The following is a 22851-nucleotide window of genomic DNA, read 5'->3' on the forward strand; positions in this document are numbered from 1 at the left end:
TCACTTCTGTTTTTCACTACATATTCTGCCTTTATATGTTATAAATCAAGTATACCAATTTATATATTCTCCTACAACAATTCATATGGAAGCTTTGGAAAGGATTATAAGATATGTAAGAGGTGTGAAAGTATCTCCAATAAGATACTAATATCAAGACCTTAATATTCTTGATAATAAACCCACCACGAATGCACAATAAGAACACTTTAGAACACTTGTGCACAAAGGCATAAAAACAATAGAATCGATTTATTGAGAACTTGGGCTTTGACTCAAAGCCATGAGAAATACAAGGGGGTGAAACCCCTATTTATAACAACACAAGAGGAGCCTTGGAGGGGCTCCACTCATAGACGTTGGAGCCCCTCCAACGGTCACAAATGTGACCGTTGGAGAGGGCCCAACGTCTATGTTAGTGGCCCCCCAAGGTACCTTTTGGTACTTTACAAAAAGAAAATAAAAAAAATAAAAGAAAAAGAAAACTAAAACAAATTACAATCACATTCATAAGGTGAATGTGCGTAAAATAGAGGAAAAGACTAATCTACCCCTACGGCTAAACAAAACAGAAATATATATTTTATATATATAATAAGTAGATACATATACATATATATTAATATATATATATGTATTACCTTATATATATAAAATATATATATTACATTGAATGATTAGGTATATAATTTAACACCCCCCCTCAAACTTAGGGCAGGATGATTGAGAGTTTGCTAAGAAGAAAGTTGAAACGCGGAGCACACAAGGCTTTAGTGAAGAAGTCTGCCAATTGATATTCGGACGTGACATATGGAAGGTCAATAATTTCTTTGAGGTACGCCTCCCGAACGTAGTGACAATCCATCTCTATGTGTTTGGTCCGCTCATGAAAAGTGTGATTTTTAGCAATATAAATCACACTTTTGTTGTCACAGCAAAGCTTGGTAGGCCCTTCAATAGTGATCCCCATGTCTTCCAACAACTGATGAATCCAAACAATTTCCATGGTAGTAGTCGCCATGGCACGATATTCCGCTTCAGTTGATGATAGAGACACCTTTTGCTGCTTCTTACATCTCCATGAGATTAATGAGTCTCCTAAGAATACACAAAAACCAGTGGTGGTGTGACGGTTATTTGGGTCACCTCCCCAATCAGAGTCAGTATAAGCAATTAATCTTAACTCAGAAGAAGAAGACAGAAAAACTCCCTTATTAATAGTGTGCTTTAGGTATCTTACGACACGTAAGATAGCACCCATGTGAACAGAAGTTGGTGCATGCTGTAACTGACTTGCCGTATGCACCGCATGTGAGATATCTGGTCTGGTGATACTTAGGTACATCAACGATCCTACTAGTTGCCTGTAGGGAGTAGGATCAGAGAGAGGAACACCATCATCAATCTTCATTTTAGCTCCTACTATAGCAGGAGTTTCACAAATTTTATCATATGTAATACCTGACCTGTCAATAATCTCAGATGCAAGCTTAGTTTGAGACAAAAAATATCCTCTATGAGAGTAAGCTGCCTCAATACCCAAAAAATAAGTTAAGAAGCCTAAGTCAGACATTTCAAACTTATCCTTTAAAATGGATTTTATGCTTTTAATCCCTTTAGAATCGCTCCCAGTTATAAGCATGTCATCCACATAAAGTAGTAGAATAACAATCCCTGCATTAGATTTTCTAACAAACAAAGCAATATCAGTAAAGTAGGATGAGAAATCATTTTCTAACATTACGGAGTTAAACCTATCATACCAAGCCTTGGGAGCTTGTTTTAAACCATAAAGTGCTTTCCGAAGACGAAGCACTTTTCCTTTAGGATACTCCATTCCAGGAGGAGCATCCATATATACTTCTTCGTTTAGATCTCCATTTAAAAACGCATTCTTAATATCCATCTGATAGATGTTCCATTTATTGATTGAAGCAATGGTTATAAGACATCAGACGGTGACCATTCGAGCAACGGGGGCAAAAGTCTCCTCATAATCAATCCCATATTTTTGACCATATCCTTTTGCAACTAAGCGGGCCTTATATCTCTCAAGAGAATTATCACTCTTAGTTTTGACTTTAAATACCCATCTACACCCTATTGCTTTCTTGTCTTTAGGAAGATCTTGAAACTCCCAGGTCTTTGCTTTCTTTAGGGCTTCAAGTTCATTATTCATAGCGACTATCCATTCAGGGCATTTTTGTGCTTCCTCGAAATCCCTAGGTTCTGTGTACGAGTGAATGGCGTTTAGACAGACTCTATATTTTGGTGAAAATGACTCATATGAGATGAACCTAGAAGGGGGTCTTATTGATCTTTCGGTCCTACGAAGATTTCTTTCACTTGAAGGGGTAGACTCACTATCATATCTTTCGAGGGCACTTCTAAAAGTATTCCTATCTCTATGAGAGTAGGTTATAGGATCTCTATGTGGTTCTTCATTGATGTGTTGATCAGAATGAGTTTCATTATTATTCAAGTCATTTTGATTTGTTTCATCATCACTAGTATCATCATCTTCAGTTAATAAATCAAACAGAAAAGAATAGTCTATATTCTCGTCATTAGTTTCAAGTTTTTCGAAACCACTAATATTTCTCAAGAAGCTTACATTTCTGGAAACATATAGTTTATCACTTTTAACATCATAACAGCGAAAGCCTTTATGAGTTTCAGAAAAACCAAGAAAGGCACAAGGAATGGCCTTAGGGGAGAGTTTGTCATTTTTATCAGTAAGGACAAAACATTTACATCCAAAAACCCTTAACCTGCTATAATCAGGTTCTTTTTCGTATAATTTTTCAAATGGGGAAATCTTGTTCAAGTTTTTAGATGGAAGTCTATTTATGAGATAGACAGAAGTAAGAGCGGCCTCCGCCCAAAGTTTTTTCGGAATATTTTGGGAAATGAGCAGAGTTCGTGTGGTTTCAATAATATGCCTATGTTTTCGTTCAGCCAACCCATTTTGTTGGAGGGTTTTAGGACAAGACTTTTGATGGAGAATTCCATAATTTTCAAGATAGCTTTTGAATTCATTGGAAAGGTATTCGCCACCCGAATCGGTTCTAAGAATTTTTAAATTTCCATTGAATTGATTTAAAACCATCATATGAAATGTTTTAAAAGTTGAAAAAACTTTATGTTTATGTTTAAGAAAATATATCCAACTAAACCTAGTGAAGTCGTCCACAAAGATTCACATAGTAAGAGAAACCTCCCTTGGATATCACCGGAGCCGGACCCCATACATCGGAGTGAACGATTTCAAAAGGTTTTGTTGTAAACATGGATCTTTGAGGAAAATGAAGACTTCTCATTTTTCCAAGAATACATTCATTACAAACAAAATTTTCATTACAAAGATGCTTAATAAAAGGCAAATAAGAGATTTTAACAATGTTGGGATGACCCAATCTCTTATGCCATACATGAATATCTTTGTTTTGAGCAATATTACAAAATTGATTCTTGAGAATTTTAAGAAAATCAACATAGTAGAGGTCTCCTCTCCTAGAGCCTTCCCCAATCAACTTCCCGGACTGGCAATCCTGTATCCAACATTTATCAGAAGAGAATTTTATATCGCAACCACAGTCCGAGAGTTGAGAAACGGAAAGTAAATTTAAGTTTAGTTTTGGTATAAGACGAATTTTTGGGATAAAGAAGTCTTGTTTTTCAAAATTGCCCATTCCTTTAATTTCAAGAGGTGTTCCATCCGTCGTTGAGACAAAAGATGGACAATTTTTAGAATAATTAGAAAGAAAACAATGGCTTGGAGTCATATGAAACGAAGCACCGGAATCAAGTAGCCAAGATGTCTTACCAAGAGAGGAAGAGGATGACATAGCGGCTCCAGAAATGCCTCCTTTGAGAAGAGGTTGAAGAACATCCATAATTTGATGAAGCGAAAGAGGTTCATTTGATGTCGAAGGCCGTTCCTCCGATTAGGATGCTAAAGTCGCGGCAAGAAATTTCTTCCATTTGGGACAATTGGGTTTGATATGTCCCAGTTCTTTACAAAAATGGCAAGTTAATTTGCTATGATCTCTCTTGCCATATCGATCATTTTGCCCTTGATTTTTGAAATGGGGCGGTTTGTAGGTCTTCAAATTATTTTCGGGTCTTGACACAGCATTAACCACTTCATAATCACTTTGAGAAGGTGTAGCAAGGATGCTTGGGTTATTTTTACTGATCCCCATACGTGTTTCCTCACCACTTAGCTTGGTGATGACATCTTCAATAGAGGGGGATGTGAAAGCGGATAGAAGAGAGGACCGAATTTGCTCAAATTCGGGTCTAAGCCCATTTAGGAAGTTGAAAAATCGATCTTCCTCTAGTTGTTTGTGCCTTAATTCAATAGCTTCTCCGCTCCATTTTGGTTCGAGCATGGCAAGCTCGTCCTAAATAGATGATAATTTGGCAAAATATTTCTGAATAGATAAATCATTTTGTTGAAGAGTCAAGGCTTTCTTTTGGAGATAGTATTTGTGAGACAAGTCCCTTGAAGTATACATTTTTTCAAGGTACAACCAAGCTTCGGAGGCCCTTTTAAACTTAATGATGTTGGCATTGATCTTGGTTTCGACGGATGAAAAAATCCAAGACAATATTTTGAAGTTCTTCATTTCCCGCTCGTCATGCTTTTTGGAATATTCTTCTAAGGCCTTTTGTCTATTTTCTCCTTCAAGAATCTTAATTTCCCCTTTCTCTATAATAGAAAGTTTGGGTTCGGGTTCCGATATGGAACCTTGAACGTAACCCCAAAGGCCTTTCCCTTTGATATGGGCTTCCATATTGCCGGCCCAAACATGGTAGTTCGAACCACTAAGTTTAAACCCAAGGGAGAAGTGAGAGTCTTTTTCACCCATTAGAGAGAAGAAAAGATGGAAAATAATGCGTACCTTAACGGTTTTTCAGACTTTTCTTGACAAAAGTTGCTTCTAAAATATTGCCCGAAGTAAATGCTTTACTCCAAAACTTTACTAGCTTGAGGGCACGTTTTTCGAGGTACTTCACAAGAGACGAGATGCACGATCCTCCTCCTTCCAACGAGGCTATGATACCATGTGAAAGTATCTCCAATAAGATACTAATATCAAGACCTTAATATTCTTGATAATAAACCCACCACGAATGCACAATAAGAACACTTTAGAACACTTGTGCACAAAGGCATAACTCACAAATGCACAAAGGCATAAAAACAATGGAATCGATTTATTGAGAACTTGGGCTTTGACTCAAAGCCATGAGAAATACAAGGGGGTGAAACCCCTATTTATAAGAACACAAGAGGAGCCTTGGAGGGGCTCCACTCATAGACGTTTGAGCCCCTCCAACGGTCACAAATGTGGGCCCCCCAAGGTACCTTTTGGTACTTTACAAAAATAAAAGAAAAAGAAAACTAAAACAAATTACAATCACATTCATAAGGTGAATGTGCGTAAAATAGAGGAAAAGACTAATCTACCCCTACGGCTAAACAAAACAGAAATATATATTTTATATATATAATAAGTAGATACATATACATATATATTAATATATGTATATGTATTACCTTATATATATATAATATATATATTACATTGAATGATTAGGTATATAATTTAACAAGAGGTAGCAATAGTCATGGGATAGTTGACAAAAGAAAGATTCAAGAAAGATTTTAATACAAGGTATTTGGTTACTTGAATGTAGATTGGGTAGGTGATCTTAATGCATGGAAATCCATATCATATTGCAACACTTTCTTAGTAAGAAATTTAGTGTCACAAACGAGTAGGAAGCAATGTTAAGATAAATGTTGTTAAAATGTATATACGTATAATATGTATATGTACAAATATATATACATGTATTTATATGTATACATACGTATGTATACATGTTTGTATATATGTATACATATATATTATATATGTAAATATTGTAACTAGTTGTTGAAAAGAAGTCATCATTTTGTATTTGCTGGACCCGACCCGCTTTATATATTGGATCGGGTCCAGATCCAATCAATGTATAATGTAAATTAGCATGTCATTAAGGGGTACTTTTGTACCCTAGTGTTTTTGTTCTCAAATTATTAATAGAATGAGAGGCGCAGCCACAGGCCACGACACACTTTCTCTGGAATCTCTCTCTCTCTCTCTCTCTCTCTCTTTCTCTCTCTCTCTCTCTCTCTCTCCCTGCGATTGATCTGTGCAGAGATCAAGGGCTCTCTTCTTTCATGGTATCAGAGCAACGTACAATCTGGGAATGAAGAACTGCCTCTTTTTGTTCCCATCAACGTGAAAGTCGATCACGGTGACAGATTAACCAAGTCTGGGTGTGAGAAGCTCGTTCACGGTGACAGATTCTTTGCTGAGACTCTTCTTTGCTGTTAGAAGCTCGTTCACGGTGACAGATTCTTTGCTGAGACTCTTCTTTGTTGTTTAGTGGTCTTTGCTGTTTCGTGGGTTACTCTCTGCTGTTTCGTTTTTTTTTCTGTTTCATCATGGGTCACAGTGACAGATTCTTTGCTGAGACACTCTGCTGTTTCTTATTTTCTGTTTCATTGTGGGTCACGATGACAGATTCTTTGTTGTTTCATCGTGGGTTTTAAATCTATTTTTTGCTGATTCAATACACTTCTCTCTGCTGATTACACTTCTTCTTTGTTGTTTCATCGTGGGTTTTGAATCCATTTTCTGTTGATTCAATACACGTCTCTCTGCTGAATCAATAGATTGTTCTCTGTTGTTTCGAAGGTTCTGAATCCTTCCTTTGCTGATTTAATACATTAGACTGTGCCTTTTTTTTTCGTCTTTCTGTCTGCTGTGCACTACCACGTGAAGTTGATTCAACACATGAACTGGTTCTTTTTGTTGTCCTGTTAGCCGAGTCCAGTCACGTATTTTTTGACCAAACACGTGGAGCTAATTAGTCGAGCCCTCTATTCTGTCTCTCACACCTAAGTGCCAGTTCAGGTTTTCTCTCAAATGGATTTTACTCATGCGTAGTCATGCTTGTCCTCAAGCTTTCTCGGTCAACTACTCTCTGAAAAACTGAATAACTCAAATTTCTTAACTCGAAAAAGGCAGATCATCCCATTTATAAAGAGTCAAGACCTCTCTGGTCATCTGGATGGATTGGTTCCTCCGCCTCCAGAATTCATTTCACAGGAAAAAGTGGACGATAAAGGAGAACAGTCTATTGTGCTTCGCAAGAATCCAGAATATGTTGTCTGGATGAAGAGGGATCAATCACTAGTGGCATACATCACTTCAACCCTCTCATAGGAGGTCCTTGTTGCCTTTCCTGATGATTGTTCGGCCAAGGAACTGTGGGATAAGCTAGTTCAAACATATTCACAAATTTCTGAGGCAAGAATTATGTTTCTTAAGCGAGAGTTTCAAATGTTGAGGAAAGATTCCATGTCTATTATGGAATACCTAAACAAAATGAAAGGCATCACAGACCAACTAGCTATTGTTGGGTGTCTTGTCAGTGAAAAAGATAAGGTGCAACAAACCTTGAGCGGATTGGGGCCAGAATATCATGTTATGACGACAACCTTGCTATGTTTACCAGAACTTCCAAAGTTTGAAGACCTTCGTGCAAAATTATTGCAATATGAAATGACTCTGAAAGAATCTTCTGAAGATTCTCATGGACATTCAAGAACTCAAGATGTTCTAGCTACAGGAATGAGTTATGGTCAAGGACGAGGAAGTTCTTTTCGAGGAAAATGAGGTCAAGGGAGAAATACCTATGGTGGTCGTGGTATACTTCCAACACCTAATATACAAGGACAGAGACCCATCCCCACCTGTTTTCTATGCAACAAGAAAGGGCACATTAAAGCGAATTGTTGGTTTAACCCTCAAAACAAAGGAAAAGCTCCACAAGCAGAGGCTCAGAAGGATGGAGAAGTAAAAGACTTGTTGTTGGCAGCCTTGGCAGGATTGAATATGAAACAAAATGACAAAGGCATTTGGTATGTTGACTCTGGAGCAGCTACTCATGTCACGGGTGATGCAGGTAAACTCTTGTCTCTTACACCTTATGTTGGTAAAAACAGCATAGTCACGGGAGATTGATCTCATCACTCAATCTCACATACTGGAAATGTCATTATACCCATGTCAAAGTTCTCTCTTAAACTTCCAAGTGTCATTCATGCACCTAATATTCAAAAGAACTTTGTTTCTGTCTCAAAACTCGTTGATGATGTTAATGCTTCAGTTGAATTTACTCCCTCTTCTGTTTATGTCAAGGATCTTCGCACGAGGAAGACATTCGCTGAAGGAAAATGATGGGGCAACATGTACATCTTTCAAGAAGATCCTTCTTCCATTCATTCTGATCATTCACCCTTAAAGCCTCACCAACGACAATTTTTTTATTCTGATTTTATATTCACTATTTCTGAATGTAATAAGCCAAGACTTTGGCATAGTCGTCTTGGCCATTGTGGTTGCCATTTTATTGAAAAACTTGTCTTGAATAATCTCATTCCTAAGTGCAGTCTGAGTTCAGAGGTCGTTGATACAAAGTGTTCTAGTTGTCATTTATGTAAGAGTCATATTTTACCATTCACTTCCATTAATAAAAGAGCTTCAAGGCCATTTGAGGTCATTTGTTCGGATGTCTGGGGTCCTGCCCCAATTACTTCTCTTTCTGGCAGCAAATACTATCTTATTTTCATTGATAGTTACTCGCGCTATACTTGGATAATTTTTATGAAGGATAAATCAGAAGTCTTTGGATTGTTCCAGAGATTTCATTCCTTTGTTCAAAATCATTTCTCTACCAACATTCTCAATTTCCAGTGTGATGGAGGAGGTGAATTCTCCTCGAGTGATTTTGTTAGTTTCCTTCAACATAATGGGATAAAGAGAAGAGTGTCTTGCCCGCATACACCTCAACAAAATGGGATTGCTGAGAGGAAGCATCAACATATTGCTGAGACTGCAATGAGCATGATGCACGGGAGCAATCTCTCTGTATCATTATGGACTGAGGCTTTTCATTCTACAGTTCATGTGATAAATCGGCTGCCCATGAGTATCTTAGAGAATAAGTCACCATATTTTTCTTTATTCGGCACACAACCTGATTATCATGAATTACGTGTGTTTGGATCTGTTTGCTATGTTTACATTGACAGCTCACTAAGGAACAAGTTCCAAGATAAAGCCTTAAAATGCAGGTTTATAGGATATGCAGAAGACTACAAAGGGTACAGGTGTTATGATCCCTTGAGTAAGCGTGTCAAAATATCAAGGAATGTAGTTTTCGATGAAATGAATTTTGATGATCAGAATGCTAGATCAACTCTTTATGCTGATAACTCAAGTCCCAGCGTTGAGGTATACTACCCATGGTTAAGTTCAGAACTCTTTTCCAATGGTAAAATAGACTGTCCAGCAAATTGCAGTCAGAAGGAGACATATGAGACATCAACCAATGAAACTCAAACGGAAGAGACTGTTACACATGACTTGGAGCCAAGAAGGCACAAGGGTGTTGTGTACACCTGACGAGAGAAAGGGCCTTCATCCATTTCTTGTACAAGTACGGAACCATCTGATCCCGCTTCACAGATGATGGATATCAGACGATCCTCACGGATCCGACATCCGCTTGATAGATGGGTAAGGTATAAAAAAAATTTATTGGATTCTCAGTTGTTCTTGACATCCATAAGTAAAGAGGATGAGCCCCTCATGTTCTATCAAGCTGCGAGTTCTAGAAGATGGGTAGAAGCAATGAATGAAGAAATGAAAGCCTTACATGAATGTGGGACATGGGAAATTGTACCTAGACCCCTAAACAGAAATGTTGTTGTGTCAAAATGGGTGTACAAGATAAAGTATAAGCCAGATGGGAGCATCGAAAGGTACAAGGCTAGACTTGTAGCCAAGGGATTCACACAAGAGGAAGGACAAGACTTTGATGAAACTTTTAGTCCTGTAGTTAAAATGGGAACCATTCGCATTGTGTTGAGTCTAGCCATTGAGCATGGATGGACATTGAGCTAGCTGGATGTAAAAAATGCATTTCTGCACGGGGATTTAAAAGAGGTGGTCTACATGGAACAACCCACTGGATATGCAGAACGAGACGCCAAAAAATATGTATGTAAGTTAAAGAGGGCACTCTATGGTTTGAAACAAGCTTCTCGTTCCTGGTTCGACAACTTTTCTCTAGAGATACAAAAGCATGGCTTCTCTCGGTCCCTTCTAGATCACTCATTATTTATTCACAATGAACAAGGTGCCATTACTCTTCTATTGATATATGTAGATGACATCATCATCACAGGGAACTGTAGAAGTCACATTGAGCGGGTGAAAAAGTTGTTAAATCAGAGGTTCAAGATGAAAGATTTGGGAGAGCTGCGATATTTTCTTGGGGTAGAAGTTGATAAAAGAGGTGATTCACTCACCCTTACTCAACACAAATACACGTTGGACATTCTCAGCAGAGCAAGTATGACAGATTGTAAGCCGTTAACAACTCCAAGTGTCATCCATCAAAAACTGAGTTCAAAGGAAGGAGATATATATGGAGATCTCACTAAGTATCGCAGCTTAGTTGGTATGTTGCAATACCTAACTTTTACTAGGCCTGATATAGTATACTCGGTTAATCAGGTATCTCAGTTTATGCATGAACCTCGTATGTCACATATGGAGGCAGTCAAACGCATACTTCGTTACCTGAAGGGTACAATTGGTGATGGGCTGATATACAAGAAAAGAGAATTAGATCCAGGCGGGAGCCATGAGATCGTCATTTATGCTGATGCTGATTGGGCAGGTGATCCAGATGAACGGCGATCAATATCTGGTTATTGCAGTTTCATTGGACCAAACCTGGTATCCTGGAGCAGTAGAAAGCAAAAGGCGGTTGCTAGGTCAAGTATTGAGGCTTAATACAGATCGATGGCTGCTGCTACGGCTGAGGCTACATGGATAAGACATCTCTTGACTGAAATGGGAGAACCGGTTGCTCAGTCACTGCTACTGTGTGATAATCAAAGTGCTATCAACATGTCCTTCAATCCCATCCACCATAGTCGAGCAAAGCATATTGAAATAGATCAACACTTTATTAGGAAAAAGGTTGAAGATAAAGAGATTGAGCCCATGTATGTGCCGTCTGAAGAACAAGTTGCTGACATTCTTACTAAAGGGTTGACAAAGGACAAATTTTGGTTTCTGAAGGGCAAGTTGTGCATGATTCAGGAACATGCACAACTTGAGGGAGGCTGAAAAGAAGTCATTATTTTGTATTTGCTGGACCCGACCCGCTTTATATATTGGATCGGTCCAGATCCAATCAATGTATAATGTAAATTAGCATGTCATTAAGGGGTACTTTTGTACCCTAGTGTTTTTGTTCTCAAATTATTAATACAATGAGAGGCGCAGCCACAGACCACGACGCACTTTCTCTGGAATCTCTCTCTCTCTCTCTCTTTCTCTCTCTCTCTCTCCCTGCGATTGATTTGTGCAGAGATCAAGGGCTCTCTTCTTTCAGTTGTAACTATTATTTTTATTTTTTATTTTAGTTAGGTTCTTTTTGGACTAGTCAACATAGAGTTGACTAGTCAAATATAGCTGTTGGAACCAAGGTTGCCAAACTAGGAAGCGGAAGCGGAAAACGATATGGGAAGCAGAAGCGAGAAGCGAGAAGCGATGCATTTTAAAATATATAGGAAACGAGAAGCGAGGAATAAAAAAAATATATATAATAATTGAATGAGAATCAAAATAAAACACAAATAAAAACTAAATTAAAAGTGACTAATATTAAATTTCATGACTTTTTAGTGTAAGAATTAAATTTTTAACAAAATCTAAAAATGATGACTACCAATTTAGCGAAAGCACATGAAAGTGAGTGAGAAGAGTCAGAAAAAATACATAAAAAACATGAAAAGTTGAGTAAGAGAACATGTAATAAGAATAAATGAAGTGTGTGGAAAGCATAAGAGAAGCGTGGAGGAATCGAGGTTCTCATCATGTTTCGGAAGTGAGGAGTATCGCACTTCCAAAGCGAGTTTCCGGGAAGCGAGCTTCCCACCTATTGAAGAAGCTTCTGGTAACTCTGGTTGGAACAGTCCAACAACTCTATTTGGGACTACCTCTTTTATATATATATATATATATATATATATATATATATATATATATATGGACTGTGTGTACTTAAATGAGGTTGAGAGAGTGATGGGTAGTTCTAGGTATTTTGAATGTTCTTAAGTGTACTTTGTAGTGAAGTTTTTATGTAGTTATTTTTTATTTTTATGTGTTTTATTGTTCATTATGATGAAATCATTTATTCACAAAACATGTATTAGTTTGTATCTTGTTAGTATTCAAATGCATTTTGATTTGGCATTTGGATTATGATTTGGAATGTATTGGGTTTTGTGCCACTTCATGACAAGCAAGAAGGTGTAGCAAGGTCTAGCACTATTGGAATAATTTCTTAGAATGCATGGATTATACATCAGATAAATATATAGTGGTGCAAATTTTTATTATCTTTATGATAATAAAAGTGCTCTAACACTGGCAAGTAATCTTATGTTTCGTGATTGATTAAAGAATTTTGAGATTGGTTGTCACTCTATCAAAGAGAGGATAGAATCAGAAGCAAAAGCCAGATTAAAGAATATTCATATAAAAACTTGATATAATCTCGAAAACTGATTAATAAAGATCATTATATATTTATACAAGATTAATGAAAGAAGAAAATAAATGGGTTCTGATCTAAAAACAATAAAAGGAAAGCCTGAAACTAAAATTGCAGAAGAGCATCAGACACATTCATGGAAGGTCCAAAAGTGTTGGACTCTTGGTGAATTAAATGCTGAAATATCAACAAGTGAGAGGAGTATCAATGTCACTGTTGATATTGTGGGGTGTTGGCAGCTGGCTATAGGAGCATCCAGGCAGCATAGCATGTTTTTTTTTCTCTCCTTGATATAAACTATAGTTCATCTCATTTAAGATCTCAATGTCCTTTTTCTCACTCCATAATTCTTTCTTATGACTGAAGTAATATTAGGCTGGGGGACATCATCATGGATCTTCATCATAATATTGTTTTGGATTGAGTTTACTTCAATACATCCCTCCAAACCTAGTACAGTACCAGATTTTGTCATAAAGGTGACATGCCAATTTTTTTTTGCATGTTCATGTTTCATGATGACTTGAGGACTGCTAGGATATCCTGTTGCAGTTGTCTTTGCATAGAAATAGTCTGATCATTCTACATTTTTTCAACTCCATATTCTATTGAACTCCATTATTTGTGTACTTTGTTCAGTATTCTGCTGGGAATTGCTAGTATCTGCCAAAAAAAGATAGAGAAGATGCACGCAGGATATCTGCGACCCTGGCCTTCAAAGAATAGATTCAGTGGAAATTGTCCCTTGTTCACATTACTAGCATACTTGTATTGATTCCCATTATGCATTTTTTTGTGCTGATTTTTTGATGTCCTTCATATCTGCCATATTTGGTATCTGGAATTCGTCTTCTAGATTGTATTTTACGTTGACAAGATATTATGGTTACATTAAGAGAAGCTAGAATATCATGCCTAGTTGTTTTCTGGGTCTGCCTTCCTCTTCTTAATATCAATTCCTTTAAGGCTAGTTTATCTGTCTGTGCTTCTTTTCCTGATTAAGATATGGATTCCAATTTCTTTGTTAAAATAAAAAGTGAAACTACACTATCCAAATTTTGGAAATTCCCAGGTGTGAACATAGTTGCAACTGTTTCTGAAACTTGTATTAACTTCATGCAGAGATGGAAGTTTACCTGTGTCATATATTAAGCAGTATCTTGTGCAAAAGCTCAATTTAAGACATGAATCCGAGGTAACGGTCTTTTTCATGCTTGGATAGATAGAATAATTGTTAGCAATACAACTTCCTAGACCAAGGCAGCTTTTTGAGACTCAATGTCCTTTTCATTAGTTGGCTTATGTTAATAAAGTATATACATGAAGGTGTAATTTTGTTGCCAATATAATTTTCAAATTTGTTTTCCCTAGTATTTAGTATACTTTAAAACAATGTTTATAAGTTTAACAACATTTTAGTGTTTCTGGTTTATCTGTTTGTTCATAGCAGTTGCAACTGAACCATTGTTTCTGCATGATAAATGTTGCCTTATTTTTCTGTTTTAAGAATTTAAATAATCAGATTGCTTGTGGCAGAGAAAGGGCATATTTGACTTGTGAGGGTTGGAGTTGAAATGTTGTGGCCAATGAAAGCCTATTGAATTGAACAGTCGATAGAGTTAGCTGCTTAAGTGGTTTTTCTACACCTATGATGTAATAGTTGGTAATGCACTAAGCAACAGCTATGCATGGATCTTGCACGAATCTGCAGAATCAGCAATCAGAACAGCAGTTCAGAACATTACCAGAAGCTTCTAAATATCTCAGAAGCCTCGCTGTGGAAGCATGAAACCATGCGCTTCTTTTACGCTTCCGGAACTTGATGGGAAGCTCACTTCACTGGTATATTAAATCAAACTTTCTTTGATGTTGGAAATTCATTTTTCATGTTAGAACATATTTTTAATATTTTTATTATAAAGCCCACATATGCTTAGCATTTTTAGGCAAAAATCTTTAAGATTTATTTAGATGAAAAACAGGTTCTGTTTATTTCTCCTTATGCTTTCTAAACATACTAAGACATCTCTTAGACATTCACTTTCTCACTTCATGCTTCATGCATCATTTCTCGTACCCACTGCTCTGTTTAGGAGCCTTGAATCAGAGGTGTGTTGTGGTTTCCTCAGTGCTTTCATGCTCTCTGATTGTTCGGGAGCACTGGTATTGCCAAAACACTACATTGGAAATGGAGTTGGCAGCCTCAACACCACATTTCAACATCATTCACAAGAGGATGTTTTTGGCAACTCCATCCTCAATGCCACATTTTGGCAAAATGCTATTTTGGAAACACACGGAAGTGGTGTTTCCATCCCAATGCAAGGCTCCCAAACAGAGCCTATATAATGAAAGTTTTACCTTCAAGATGTTCCTTCTGATTTTGAACTCTGTTGTCTTGCTCTTCAATCCAAGGCGCTGCATGTTCACTTGTTGATTATGAATAAAGTTATTTCCCCTTTGTGAAACCTTGCTTGATATCTACTGCAGGTGGAGGTTACATGATGTGGTCATTGTGTCGGGCCAAGCTTTCCTCTGCATGATCTAATTGATATCTGGATAAAGAACGCTCTAGTAAAGGTGACGCTGCTCACTTCCTTAAAAAGTATGGTGAGCCTGCCAGACTATGTCATGGTGTTAAATTACAGCAGGAAACCTGCATAAGGTATTGAAGGATCGTGTGTCCATCAATTGCAGCGGGAAATAGTTATGTTATCAATATATTACGTTGCTGATGTTAACGGAATTTATATATGCTTGCCACAAATGAATAATGTTATTGTCATTCTTTTTCTTCCGTATCTATCACGTTTTTATATTGGTTTTGCTTCATTTATAGCTACTTCAATTTAAAATTACCAAGCTGCCATATAAGGATGCAAACCGGTAGGATCCAGGATGAAGATTCTGCAGTTTTTTGCTGTTCCAGATCTGGTTTGGGTGCCCCAAGGGGGGTTGGCGTAGCGGGGTGGGTTCTTTGCTGCTAGATGGGTAGTCAATGTTCGATTTCCATGGGTGTCCCCTCTGCACAAGCCAATGCATACCATAGGCCCCGGGGTCAGGGGTCCTAGCCTCGGAGTTTTACACTGCCAGCACGGCGATGGTAGGTATGGCAGGCTGAGCCAGCGCCAAAAAATTGACATGTTCTAAATGATACGTGGTAAATGGGGTTTTCTGCCCTTCCAGTGTTTTTTTCGCAGTTTTGACCCCATAAATGTGTTGGGCATGATCGATTTATGAGGAATCCACACCTTGATGATGTGTTTTTTTTATGAAAAAATGATATTTGGAGCCTCAAAAATTTAATAAAAACTCACCCATGTGTCAAAATAGAACACTTCAAGAGCTGATCTCTATAAAATCAATTTCATAGATCACATTTGTACGGTCTGAATTTAAAAATAAAACAAAAAAACCCTGAAAAACTCATTATATATGTGTGTGTGTTATAGAGAAGACTTGGAAGCTGACTTGCTGAGTTTAGTCCTAAGTTAAGCTGATTTCTGGAAGTGATAATACAGGGCAACCCAACTGAGTTGTTGTAAAGTCTTTGCCTAAAGCATATTTCTTACTAAATAAATTATAAAGAACAAATATATAAGGTTTGGTCGATGAAAAACTCAAATATTGGAGAGCCCTCCGATCATCATTGGTTATAGATTTTGGACCTTTCTTTGATTGGATGTAAGACGGATCGTCCAACCAAAGGAAGGTTCAAAATCTACAACCGATGACAATCGTATGGTTCCCCTTCTCCAATGCTTGAGCATCTCATCGCAAAAATATATTTTACAAGCCGTTATGACATATATGCATGTGTTAGGACATCTATGCATGTTTTTTGAAATGTGAAAAATAGACAGCTCAATGCATTTAAAACTTTAAAATACAAAGTATTGTGGGCTGTTGATTTTTAGCGCTTTCAAAAACGCATCTAGACATCAAAAATTAATAATTCAAAATATGTCACTCACTAAATAAATGATAAAAATCTAATATCATAAAGTCCGAATGATGAAAAATTTGATAGTTAATGAAGAAATGCCGTCAGACCTTCCTTTGGTTAGGTGTCCCCCTTTCATATATATATATATATATATATATATATATATATATATATATATATATATATATATATATATATATATATATATATATATATATATATATATATATATAGAGAGAGAGAGAGAGAGAGAGAGAGAGAGAGAGAGAGAGATGCACTTCTTCTGCCCTATTAGGCCCCCTTCAAAATCATAGTTTTCGGTATTTTTTTCACATCTAACACAGTAGATGTGATCTATAGGTTTTGTTTAGTGGGAACTGGCTTTTGGGTCTCCTTAATCTGGCATGTATACAGTTTTTTTCAGTGATTCAAAATCAATGGCTATGAAGGCAGCAAATTTTCTCGGCTCATAAAATACACTTTTTCATCGAAAATGCATGATCCAAGAGCCAATTCGTACTAAATCTTGCATGATAAACATATCTAACGGTTCAGATCTAACCTAAAACACTTCAAACTATGGGGCCTAACTGGACAGAACGTGAAGAGGGCCATATATGTTCAGTTCTATCTCTCTCTATATATCTCTATATATGTGTGTGTTACCATGCACAACCATTTGTGCATTGTAAAAACGTGTACAATCAATTGTAGGACAAAATACGCCCTTCAAAATTGCATCTTAATAATTTTTAGTATTGGTTTTTTTGTCCTTTGCTTACAATTTATTATTTAATTTGAGCACTCATGTAGGCTTTTATAAGGTCCATCAGGGTTGATTTACTGGGAATCGACTCTGGTTCATCCGATTTTGATACCCATGCAAGTTTTATAAGGTTTAAAAAATCGATGGTTTAAGATTTTTTTAAAAATATTCAAGACTTAAAAAGTCATGTTTTTCATTGAAAAGAATAATCCAAGTGTTGTTTCCTAGTAAATCGATCATGTTGAACACATTTGTAATATCAAGTTTAAATAATACATGTGGAAAACTCTTTGAAAGCCCGGTTGACTGGAATAATTTTACTAGTAAAACAAGTTTGCTGGTATGAACTAGGCATTTCTAACATTTTTTTTTTGCAAATCTAACCTTGCAGATGTATTCGGCGTTGTCCATTTGTTAGGAATCGACTATTGGATCATGTATTTTTTATCAAAAAATGTGATATTTTATGAAAAATGATGGTAAAAAAGATGTGTTTCTCTAAAACTCCATATTTTGCGATATTTTCTCTATCCAAAATTGCAAATAGCTGGCATTGAAATGTCACTTTTATCTTTCACATTTGTAGAACTGATGAAGTTCGCGGGATATATTGGTCTTTGCTACATGTGGCCATTTAAAATGAGGTTTGTACTTTTTTTTTGTGGACTTCTCAAAGTTTGTATAAAATTATATGCGAACTTCGTCCACATATTTTGTGTAGACCTCCTCAAGTTCTCATATATTTTATGCAAAATTGGGGGAGTTTTGCTCAAATATTTTATGTTGCCTATATTTTATGCAGACTTCTTCAAGTCTATCTATATTTTATATGGACTTCATCATCCTCGTCTATGTTCATTGTTTGCATGTTTAGGAAGAACATTCTATCTTCTAAATGATGTTTCTTCTCATCCGCTCATCTATCTTTTTTTTCTATTTTTTTGGATTTTTGATGTAGGTGGCCAGAAAATAACATAGCATAGATAGAAAATGCGTAACTCTAGAAAGAGCAGAACGTGTTTCTATTTCGGCTTTGGAACTAAAAAACAAAAACCCTAGAGGGGTTTTCAGTTCTAACTCAAAATATAAAAGTTATACTCATGTATCACAAATTTTTAACGACTATAAAAATACAAGTTTTTGTCATCTGATTAGAGAGATATAGATATGAAAACAGAGATTGTTTTGTAAAAAAACAGTCACATATTTGAGAGGAAGTTCGCATATATAGGAAAAAGTTCGCATGTGAAGGGTAAAAAAATCTTTTTAAATCCAGATATTTACTATTTTAAATATAGAGGAGATAAAAATTTATATGGTTTTTGGGAAACGCATCAAATTACCCATGCAGTACGTTCATTTTCCAATTTTTATATGCTTGAATATTTACAAAAATTTTGAGTTGTTGATTTTCAAACCTTAAGAGATCTTTCTTATACATCAGAATTGGATGGTCCAAGAGTTTGTTTCTATAAAACCATATGAAAATCTCAGTTCATGTTTTGCTGATTAATTACCCTATATATATATATATATATATATATATATATATATATATATATATATATATATATATATATATATATATATATATATATATATATATATATATATATCAAGAGAGTAAGAGAGAGAGAAAGTGAGATAAATGGAAACCGATAGAAAACATACCAACCCTACCCACTAAGAATATTGTCGGTGTTTTTTTGAAAATTTTGACCTTATAGATGTGTTCAACATGATTGATTTACTAGAAATTGATGCTTGGATCATGCGTTTTGGATGAAAAAAAATGGTATTTAAAGCCTCAAAAATTTATAAAAATTATAAACCTTATTTTTATATATATAATTTGCCCAATGGAAAACCCTCCCAAACCTATCCAATGGTTTTTTATTAGATTTTGGTTATTTTTTTCAAAATTTCAACCATACAGATGTGATCTGTATGCTTGTTGGCTCTTGGAGCAATTGATTTCGATGCATGTATAGGCTTTTATAAGTTTCAAAAATCAATGTTGTATAATGTTTATAAATTTTTGAAGCTCTAAATACCATTTTTCATCCAAAATTCATGATCCAAGTATCAATTTCTACTAAATCAATCATACTGAATACATCCGTACGGTCAGAATTTTGAAAAAAACACAAAAGAAATTCATTAGGTAGGTTTGGGACTGTTTTCATTAGGGATTTTTTTATTCCTCATATATATATATATATACACACACATTTCAAATGAACATACTCTTTGAAAAAAGTTGTATTTCTAAAATAATTTGCCCAAAATAGATTCTAAAGTGGGCCAATTTGGTTTAATTATTTTTAAAGATTTTTTATAATTATTTTAATTGTAAAAAGTTGACCTATTCAGTTCAATTAGGTTTAGAATCTGAGTCAACCGAGTCTCTGAATCATTTTGAAAATCCATTCAGACCTAATACCGATTCTGAGAGCACTGCCTAAGCAAGAAAAGCTTGGTTCCAGATGCAATTTTGGTTTTATGCACCGATTGAATGCTAAGGTAATTCCTAACTGCAGACAATGAATTTTTTTTTTTCATGAAGAACGAAGAAACCATCCTTGAATTAGAGACCTGGTCATGCTGCCAACCGATAGTCGCTCCATCTGATGGCATAAAACCATGGTGCACCCCTCAGTCTAAGGAGCCACCTTGCTTAGGCTGTAATGCAAGAGGCTGATTCTCTCAGGATTTGAATCTAGACAGCTCATCTAGCTAGGGATGGCAGTGGGGCGGGGCGGGGGACAAGGTTTCCACCCCCGCCCCGCCTCAAAATTTTATCCTCCACCCCCGCCCCACCTCCGCGGCGGGGATGGATTTTATCCTCCACCCCCGCCTTCATCCCCGTTTCATACCCTTCATCCCCGGTCCAAACGGGGATGAGGCGGGGCGGGGCGGGGATATTGCGGGGAAAAGTGGTCGGGCGGGGATGAGGCAGGGCGGGGAAAAGTGCACGTCCACCCCCGCCCCGCCTCCGCAGCGGGGATGGATTTTATCCTCCACCCCCGCCTCCATCCCCGTTTCATACCCTTCATCCCCGGTCCAAACGGGGTGAGGCGGGGCGGGGCCCCGCTTTCCCCCGGTCCACTGCCATCCCTACATCTAGCGGCCGCCTTGCCTTACCCTGTTTGGATCGGAGATGAAGGACATGAAACGGGGATAGAGGTTAAAATCAAAACCCATGGAGAGATGGAGGGCAGGATTTTGAGACGGGATAGAGATGAAGACCTTGTCCCCGGCCCCGGCCCCGGCCCAGTTCCACTGCCATCTCTACCCCATTCTATGAACTTAAACAGCAGATGTAAATAAAAGTGACCAATGTAATTGTACAACTGTCAGGTATTGATGTTTATAAGAAAGCATTTATCACTGGTCAAGGGGGTGGGGGCGGGGGCGGGGGAGAGTGACAATCTGTATGGATCTTCTCCTCAGCTGTTTGGTCTGAATGAATCTGGTCGGGTCCAAGTCTAGATCGGACTAATCCAACGCAGATTCTACACGTTTTCGGAACATCTCCAGCCACAAAAATAAAAGATATGGATGGGTCCCGGGACTACCAAACTAAGGGCCTGGCTGAGTGTTTCCCATTCATTTTCGTACGATTTCTTTTACGGATGCTAAAAGTAGGAATTGGCTGTCCCACGGCACAACGTCATCAGTTGATATAAGCACGTCCCACTCGACTTCATGGCTGTGGCGGGTATGCACATACAGTGAGAGAGAGAGAGACAGAGGGGGGGCAATGTTATCAGTATTGGTGCGTATACATCACTGCACAAAATCGATAGGCTGCAAGTTATTTTTTAATAAGTGTAAAAAAGTACAAAAAATAAATAAATTTTAAAATACTTTTAATGATTTTAACACGTCATGATATAATTGCTACATAATATTTTTTTATTGTTTTTGGGCTCATACAGAACGATTCACTTGAGTATGGGTAATTAGTGGCCTATCGGTCTCTATAGGCCGATACACACATAGGGATGGCAGTGGATTGGGGTGGGGGACAAGGTCTCCACCCCTGCCCCGTCTCAAAAAGTTAACCTCCATCCCGGGTCCATCCCCATGGCAGGGGGGGGGCATTTTGGACCTCCACCCCCGCCCTGTCTCAAACTAATTATCTCCATCCCTGCCCCCGGTGCTGCTTAGTGATTTTTTTAGTACAATTTTAGTGCATTCTGGACCATTAAGTTTTTATACAATTTTAGTGCATCTTTAGAAAAAAAACATTTATTTACAACACAAAGAAACTAAAATTTAATTAAATGAAAAATAAAATCAAAGACTGCATTTTGCTAGACCTTGAAGATGGGACAAAAAAAAATGAATAAGAACTCAATTTCTTAGGTTTCTTTAATGAATAGGCTCCAAGACAAGATTAAAGTCATTGTAAATTCATCATCAGGCTCCTTTAACAAATCATGTAGAACTCCAACATAGATGTTACCATCCAATAGTATCATATTTTGTAAACTTGCGCAGTTGCTCATAGTCTTCATACGCTAACCCAATACATTGTCAACATTTTTGAATGGTACAATAACAAAAGGAAAACTTGATTTTTGCATATCATATTTTTCTTATTGTATTTCATAGCCAAAGCCATCAAAGAAGCTCTATAATCCCACTGCAAAGCCTCAGTACAAGATGCAGTGTTGATTATGCAAGTACATAAGTCAACAAAGGCAACCAGGAAAACAAAGACAATAACAAATATTCTAAATACAAAACCAATTGTGCTAATCTTTCTAAATATTGTAGTCAACTAGGGTGCGACTATCTTCAAGCTGCTTCCCAACAAAAATAAGACGCCGCTGATTTGGAGGAATGCTTGCCAAAAAAAATAGGACAATTTTTCATGAACCATGAATCAAAAATTCAATTGAAACTAGTGGCTACCATGAAAAACATAATACACGCACATTCTGCAATCTTCTAAAACAGATGGCTAGCAAACTATTCATAGTGACAAAATCAGAGGCTTGATGTACATGGATTTCAAACAAACTATGCATTTTTAAAGAATAAAACTCATGATTCAAGCAATTTTCAAAAGAGGGGTATAGATTAAAAAAAAAACTATATGTCTTTAAAAGATAAAACCGAAAATGGCTATGAATTTCAAAGGAACGACACATTTCTAAAAGACAAAAGTAAAGATTCAACAAATGAAATAAGACCTGACCAAGTAACCATCAAAACGGAAAATAAAAGAGAATAAAATGAGGTTGTGATAGCCCTAAGTATTAGAACTGTTATGCAAAAGGATGATCTTGATCGACTGACAGCTACGTTGGATAGAGGGAGGAATGGTCCCAACCTATTCTTCGAGACAAGTGTGATGGAGGGGTTTGGCACCGATGGTGGATGGAAAGAGAGCCGGCGATGATGGTCACCAACGGTGATGGAGAACCTT

This window comes from Nuphar pumila, chromosome 14 (assembly GCF_984573655.1).
Source record: "Nuphar pumila chromosome 14, dmNupPumi1.hap1.1, whole genome shotgun sequence".
Classification (NCBI taxonomy): domain Eukaryota; kingdom Viridiplantae; phylum Streptophyta; class Magnoliopsida; order Nymphaeales; family Nymphaeaceae; genus Nuphar; species Nuphar pumila.